This window comes from Rutidosis leptorrhynchoides, chromosome 5 (genome assembly GCF_046630445.1).
Source record: "Rutidosis leptorrhynchoides isolate AG116_Rl617_1_P2 chromosome 5, CSIRO_AGI_Rlap_v1, whole genome shotgun sequence".
Taxonomy (NCBI): domain Eukaryota; kingdom Viridiplantae; phylum Streptophyta; class Magnoliopsida; order Asterales; family Asteraceae; genus Rutidosis; species Rutidosis leptorrhynchoides.
The window spans coordinates 295,565,261-295,573,724 of NC_092337.1; positions in this window are offsets into that span (position 1 = coordinate 295,565,261).

Consider the following 8,464-nt stretch of genomic DNA (forward strand, 5'->3'; position numbering starts at 1 on the left):
ACTTTAATAATTCACTTTAATAATTCATAATTTAATAATTCATACTTTAATAATTCATACTTTAATAATTCACTTTAATAATTCATACTTTAATAATTCACTTTAATAATTCATACTTTAATAATTCACTTTAATAATTCATACTTTAATAATTCATACTTTAATAATTCACTTTAATAATTCATACTTTAATAATTCATACTTTAATAATTCACTTTAATAATTCATACTTTAATAATTCACTTTAATAATTCATACTTTAATAATTCACTTTAATAATTCAAAAATCTATTATAAATAGAATTCAATAGGTTTCATTATTTCATAGAAACTTGAAAATATATTTATCTAAACTCTCTCAATCGAATTACATATATATATTTACTTAGTATTATTTCAAGATATTATTAGTATACATAAAATACTACGACGGAGTTATATTCAGACGATTTCAAAATAAGTTTTCAAACGGGATAGAGGTAAGGAAATTATGGGTTATAGCTATGGAGTTGATGGGTATGGTACATGGGTTTGCTCGTGAGGTCAATCTAGTGTTTATCATCTCCGTTGCGTCTACGTACTTTCCTGCAATATTGAATCTCAATATTGATACGTTCGTGAATCCGACGCTAACCTTGCACTTGTTAAATGACGTTATATGTATTTTTACTACGAAATACAGTATTGTGAGTTTCATTTGCTCCCTTTTATATATATTTTTGGGACTGAGAATACATGCGCTGTTTTTATAAATGTTTTACGAAATAGGCACAAGTACTAAAACTAATTCTACGTGGGTTTAAACCAGAAATATACCCTTAGCTTGGTAACATTAAACTACTTGTCTATGTACGGTAGGCGCGAATCCTAAAGATAGATCTATTGGGCCTGAGAAACCCCATCCTGACTATGGGATGCTTTAGTACTTCGAGGTTATTTTAAACACACCTGATCTGGTGTACTTCAGAGGGTAAAACATGAACGTTAAGGGTTGTTACCGGGTGCCTACAACTTATAGAATACTTTTATACACTTGCGAGTGTACATATATTTATAAACGGAAATCTTGTGATCTATTAATATATTGAAATGATTGTTATGATAAACCTATGAACTCACCAACCTTTTGGTTGACACTTTAAAGCATGTTTATTCTCAGGTATTAAAGAAATCTTCCGCTGTGCATTAGCTCATTTTAAGGATATTACTTGGAGTCATTCATGGCATATTTTGAAAGACGTTGCATTCGAGTCATTGAGTTCATCAAGATTATTATTAAGCCAATTATAGTTGGATGTATTATGAAATGGTGTGCATGCCGTCAACTTTCGTTGTAAAGAAAGTTTGTCTTTTAAAAACGAATGCAATGTTTGTAAAATGTATCATATAGAGGTCAAATACCTCGCGATGTAATCAACTATTGTGAATCGTTTATAATGTATATGAACGGGTCCTTTCACCATTACTCGAGAACACTACCTTATAACCACTTTCACGATAACATACACCATCATCTTACTCGCAATCTTTCTGTTTCAGTTGTTAACAGACAACACCATGTACAACCATCCATCGAACACCATGGAAAAACCCACTATAAACCCAATACAATTCGTGGCTGTTTCCATTTTCTGTTACAGTGATCAAACAATCATCACTACCATCTTGGCCTTCCTCTTTTAACAATCACCACCACCACCACCCTTGTTAAAACGCCACCACCTCTTCCTGTTCTTCTTTTTCAAACACCATACCAACACAAACTGTTACGGCAACCATTCCTGTTGTCAAATTCTGTTTGCAGCCGACACCCACAACCATCTCCTCTTGTAACCACCACCACCATGAAATCACCCACATCACTGTTCAATGTAACCGTTGCTACTACACAACTTTTATATTTTTCTTTTATTTTTCGAACTGCTACTGCAGCTCCACTGCTACTACCTTACTGTTTTGACTGTTTCTTTCATAACCCCACGCACACCACCACAACCCACTACTTGCAATATTACAGCTGCTTTTCTGTTCTAACCTGTTAGAGATGATGATTAAATGATGGTTCTTGAGACTGTGATGATATCACAGTAAAGTTATATAAATTTTTATGATAATGTTAATCCAAGCACTTCCTATATATCATCATCACCAATTACAATCCTTTTCTTGTTGTCACTGTTACTAAACAGAAAACAAAACCCAACATCACCATCAATCTCTTCTGTTGCTGGATACATCGAAACCCATTTCATCACCAATCTAGTTTTCTGTTTTAATGAAGCGCGAAAAGAAGAAGAAGAAGATTATGAACGAAGGAGGTGTTGAAGACGATGAATAATAACGATAAATGGAACGATGCTACAGTGCTCCTGTGTCTGTCCTTCTGTTCGAAGCCATCCCAAACCAAAGTCCAAGATACAGCTCGATGAACCAACCTTTTAACATGTTGGGCTTAGATAATTTGACTTACTTGGGCCGTGAACCTTTATTGCCATTTATTGGGCCGAGTTGTTGTTTATGATACTTAGTGGGCCGCTATGTTTATTTCCTTGTTGGGCCCGAGATAGATCGAATACCATAAGGAAATCGATTCTTATGTTTATGTTAAGATTAAAATGATAAAAAATGATGATCGTGTGAAATTATGATGATGGTGGTGGAATGAATAATGGAAGTGATGAAGATGATGACGTAGAAGAAGAAGCCGATAGATAGTGGTTATATATTTATTTCCGTGAATTAAAAACAGAAAAACAATAGGCAGACCAGTGGCTAGTGTGTGTTTGTTTGAGCGAGAGGTCTCGGGTTCGAGCTCAGGTTGTGGAAATTTTTTTTTTTAGAAAGCTTATACTTTGAGGTAGTTATTTTATTTTTATTTTTTGTCATTTCATTATTATTGTTATTATTATTATTATTAATTATTATAATTAATTATTACGATTAGTATTAATTATTATTATTAATATAACCATTATTATTACTTTATTATTATGTTATTATTAATATAATTATTAAGTATTACTATTATTAGTATTATGATATCAATATTGTAAGGATTATATATATATATATATATATATATATATATATATAAATATAATATATATATATATATATATATATATATATATATATATATATATATATATATATATATATATATATATATATATATTGATTATATCTACAGATAGGAAAAATGAGTAAAAATATAATTAAATCATGATCTAAATAAGTTATTATTATTATTATTATTATTTTATTATTATTAGTATTATCAATAACGTTATTGCTAATATATTTATAACACTATTATTATTATTATTATTCTTATTATTATTATTATTATTATTATTATTATTATTATTATTATTATTATTATTATTATTATTATTATTATTATTATTTTATCATCATCATTATTATTATTATTATCATTATTATGATTATTGTTATTAAAATTTCTAGAACATATAATATTTATATAAAGGAATATATTACATATATCATAATTTTTTTTGAAAATACATATTATTATATTTTTAATATATTAGGACAAACATTAATTATATTTATAATATTATATATGTAATTATCTATATATTACATATACATACTAATATAATATGTATAATGATATATATCAAGAATATCAAAATAATTATATAAATATAAACCTAATACATTATATTAAATATAAAACATTAATATATAATAATAACTAAAATTGTAATATACTATAATAAATGATAAACTATAAAATATAATAGTTAAATTAAATTAATAAGTATTAATATTAAAACCTGCTTTTAAAAATTTAATAAATGATATTAATAAATATATAGCAAATATAAGATTTCTATAACTAATTTATAATTATAACTATTAATATATATATATATATATATATATATATATATATATATATATATATATATATATATATATATATATATATATACTTGATTTATTACCATTAAATGTTTATAATATTATTTGGTATATAAAAACTGATATAGGTTCGTGAATCCGAGGCCAACCCTGCATTGTTCAGTTCCGTCGTATGCATATTTTTACTACAAAATATCGTATCGTAAGTTTTATTTGCTCCCTTTTTAAATGCTTTTGCAATATATATTTTGGGGACTGAGAATACATGCGCTGCTTTTATAAATGTTTGACGAAATAGACACAAGTACTCAAAACTACATTCTATGGTTGGATTATTAGACCGAATATCGCCCCTTTTTAGCTAGGTAGCCTAAGAATTAGTGTTTACTATAATTACCACTAATTGACGCGAATCATAAAGATAGAACTATTGGGCCCAACAAGCCCCATCCGGGTTACGGATGCTTTAGTACTTCGATTTATCATATCCGATGAGAGTCCCGGAATGATGGGGATATTCTATATGCATCTTGTTAAGGTCGGTTACCAGGTGTTCACCATATGAATGATTTTATCTTTATGCAGATTGCGAAATGCCTGTATGATTTTTATGAAATTGAAAATGAAAATCTTGTGGTCTATTAAAATTATGGAAATGATTGTTTATGATAAACTAATGAACTTACCAACCTTTTGGTTGACACTTTTAAGCATGTTTATTCTCAGGTATGAAAGAAATCTTCCGTTGTGCATTTGCTTATATTAAAGATATTACTTGGAGTTGTACATGGCATATTTCAAAAGACGTTGTATTCAAATCAATTGAGTTCAAAAAGATTGTTAATAGATGAATGACAGATTAGTCAATTATATTTGGGAAACATGATAATATCATTGGTATGCATATTTTTAAACTTTCGTTGAAATGAAAGTTTGTCTTTTAAAAAGAATGCAATGTTTGTAAAACGTATCATATAGAGGTCCGTACCTCGCAATGGGACCAAATGTAGATGTATTCGTCCATATGGATTTGGACGGGTCATGACACGAATAGTCGAAGTTCTAACTTAATAATCCTCGTCAAAATATGTGATTCCGAAATGTAGATCAAGAGCAAGTTCTGATTCAGAGATTCTAAAATCGGCGCGCTCAACGGAAGCGTAGTGAAGCACTAAAAATGAGTGCTTATAAAGCCTTATTTGGGGGTGCCTCAAAACAATTATAATGGGTTGAATTGCCCCTTTCGTTAAGCAATGCTCTTTTGGAAAAATTCGGTTTGATTTTCGCAAAAAAAAATTCACCTTGTTTTACTCTTTTGTCTATTTTGTAGCAAAAACTTTTTGATAATTTATAGAATTTTATAATCCTTAGTGTTTTATAGTTCAAAAAGTTTTAAATTTTGTGAAAAAATTAGTTTAAAAACACTTGAGGGTTTTACAAGAATCATTATGTGCAACATTTTCTATCTCACACTTTAAAATAACATTGTCCTCAATGTTAAGGATACGGCGTATCCCACACTTAGGTTTTGAAAGAAGTGTTTTATTATTAAAAGTTTATGTTGATGAGGTTGCCAATCCCACACTTAGTGTTAAAGTAGTATAGTAGTTTGCGTATAATCTATTGAAAAAGTGGTGAAGACGTAGTACTCCCCTATGGTTGCAAGGCGTGCAGTCGGATGGTGTGCCAATTATGGTTTCTTCTATTCTTATGCCGGTGTCATCCTCTTCAGTGCGTTCTTGCTCCAAGTCGTGCTTCCATCTTGTATGATCTCGATCGTCAGTTGTTTGTGATGTTTTATTCATGCAATTTTATTCTAATTATCATGCAAACTTAAAAACATAAAGTAGTTATGCCCGAGATTGGGCGTACATACATAGTTTAATAATGTAATGCAGTATCACAAGTAATCATAAAAATAGTTCAGAGATAGGGAAAGTTATGGCTGAGCTAGATGATATGGAAGAGAGTACGGTACACTCGTGCGTGGCCTCATCGGGTTTCTCAAAGCGAACTGTCCCTCATCAGTCATCTCCTCGTCTGTAGTGAATTGCTATGCCAATTCTGCCGTGTTCATCCCCGAGGATATTCTGAACTGGATCTCATCTGATCATGCGATCAGTCCCGTGAGCGATGAGGTACTCGTGTGAATCATAGGTCCTGTATGCCAACCATGCCCTTCCTGCTGATCTCTACCCCAATGTGGGTTCATACCCATACCGTCTATACCCTGTGTGACTCCCTCAGTCATATACCGGCTTGCAGCCTGACCCCATGTAGAAGCCTGAGCGTCGGTGGATGTATCTCTGTGAGTGCTAATGTGGGTTGTGTCGAATAGGTTATTGAAAAAATCCGCAGCCCCTGTGCTCTGTTCCCTTGGAGGAGATAGGATGACTGTACGCTGCGTGTAATGATACTGAGGCGGAGATGGGGGTCTTGAATACTGATGGCTCGGGCCTGCACCTCTAGGGTCTCCTTGGGTGAACATCACTGGATACTCATGAGGATACGACGAGATATTAAGATGTCTGCCTGCATGATGTGTGAAGTGATCCAGGTTCTGAAAGATAGCGTGCTGAGCGAACCAACTCTCATGTCCGGGCAGATCTCCCATATGATAATGGTACGGTGGAAAGCGCGGCCAATCCCTCTCTCCTACTGATGAGTGTCGGCGTGTGTCAATGGGGTGACCCTGTGTGGTGAGATCATCCTCATCCCGTGGTTCCTGTGAACCTCGCCGTCTCCGACCATCTCTCGTCCTCGTATCAGGCCTAAATCCCGTAACTCTTACCCCTGGCACTGTCCGGTCTTTTGAGTCTTGTATTGCCGGATTAGCTATAACTATTAACTATTCTTCCTCAATCCAAATGTACTGCCAAGTGTTCAGTAACTTGTACCCTATCTCTTCAGACTCGGTTGCTGTCCTATACCCAAATATCTCAATACTCCCTAAACCATGCATCCTGCGAAGGAGTTTGGTGACAACGGCTCCCAAAACCTGCACAACTGTTCTTGAGGCATTTCTTTTATTGGTAAATGCCTGGGCTAGAAGGTGTGTGACTTGCATATTTTGGTTATTGATCATGGCGTGCATTAAGCGCATATCATTAATGGTGACGGCACCGCCATGTTGGATTTTCGGGTGAAGGGTTTTGGCGATGAGGTGGTGAAGAATGCGATGAACGGGATTGGTGAAGTTTGAAGCCTTTTTACTTGACCTCCATCCTTCATTATCGGAGGTGTAGGTACGCCAGAAAGCTTGATGATCGGTGTTGTTCAGGGTGGTGTATCCCCTTTTAAATACAGACCGGTTTAGGTGTGACTTCTTGTACAGTTCTAGATGCCTTGCGAACTGCGCAAGAGTTAGGTGATACATCTGATTCTGATGGAGGAAATGGATTCACTCGTGACTGTTGTACTCCTCCCCGTCAACATTCGACTAGAATCTCCATGTTGCTATGAATTCTGCATATGGCTCCTGATACACCTGTTCATGAATTTCAAACAGCTTTTGCCATGCGATGTTGACTTTCCCGTGTGCTGTAAAGTTCAAAATTCATCTTAGCTCATAGGCCCAACCACATTTCTCCACTATTTCCTAGTTTATGTATTTGTTGGCGCCTTTTTGTCGATTAATCCAATTCCTCATGAACAGTTCATTATCCGCTGGGTTGTCTTGCCCGAGGAGGTAGTGGGGCAACTCATACTCATCCGGTAAATAATTAGCCATCTGCAAAGGTCAAGTAACGTAGGTTATGTTCCAAAATAATAAGACTTAAAATAACACTTCGAATTTAAAAATGGTTATATTTTTCGAAAAAATTCGAAATGAGGGCTTTAAAAATGGCATTTTCCAATTCCCTGTTATAGTCAAAAATTACCGCAAACAATATCTAATCTCACAACAAACTTATTTTTAAGAAAAATTCAAAGTTTAACCGTGATTGCAACAAATAATGCTAAAAATAATAATTATAGCGAGTTAGTCGTAATAAGCAACTTCAACTAAAATATGATAATTTTTAAGCATACAATGATTCTGATGACCATTTTTAATTACCTTGAATATTTGTAATCATCAAACTTTAGCTATAACATTCTTAAGTCAAGGTTTGAGACCGTTTTTACCGAAAAATATTCATTTTGCTTAAAACGTACAAAATAAGAAAAGTCAAAAACACCCATAATACCCTCCTGTTGGTCCTGTGTGATAATGGTTTAAAATTTGACTAGCTTCATCTCCGAATACGCATCGGCGTATTATTCCATTGGGACAACTTTTAAACAAATGTGGATCTTCCCAGAAATAGTGTTTTATATCACTAAAGAATTTCTTTCGTTTTTAGTATGACAATCCTTTTTCAAGGAATCCACATACTAAGTAGTTTGCATAGTCTGCAAACCATGGAATTTTATTATAATCGATCTTCAAAAGATATTTATCAGGAAAGTTATCTTGTATAGCCGATTCATTTAGAACTTCTAATTCGGGATTTTCAAGACAAGAAAGATGATCAGCAGCGAGATTTTTTGCTCCCTTTTTATCTCGGATTTCAATATCGAACTCTTGTAA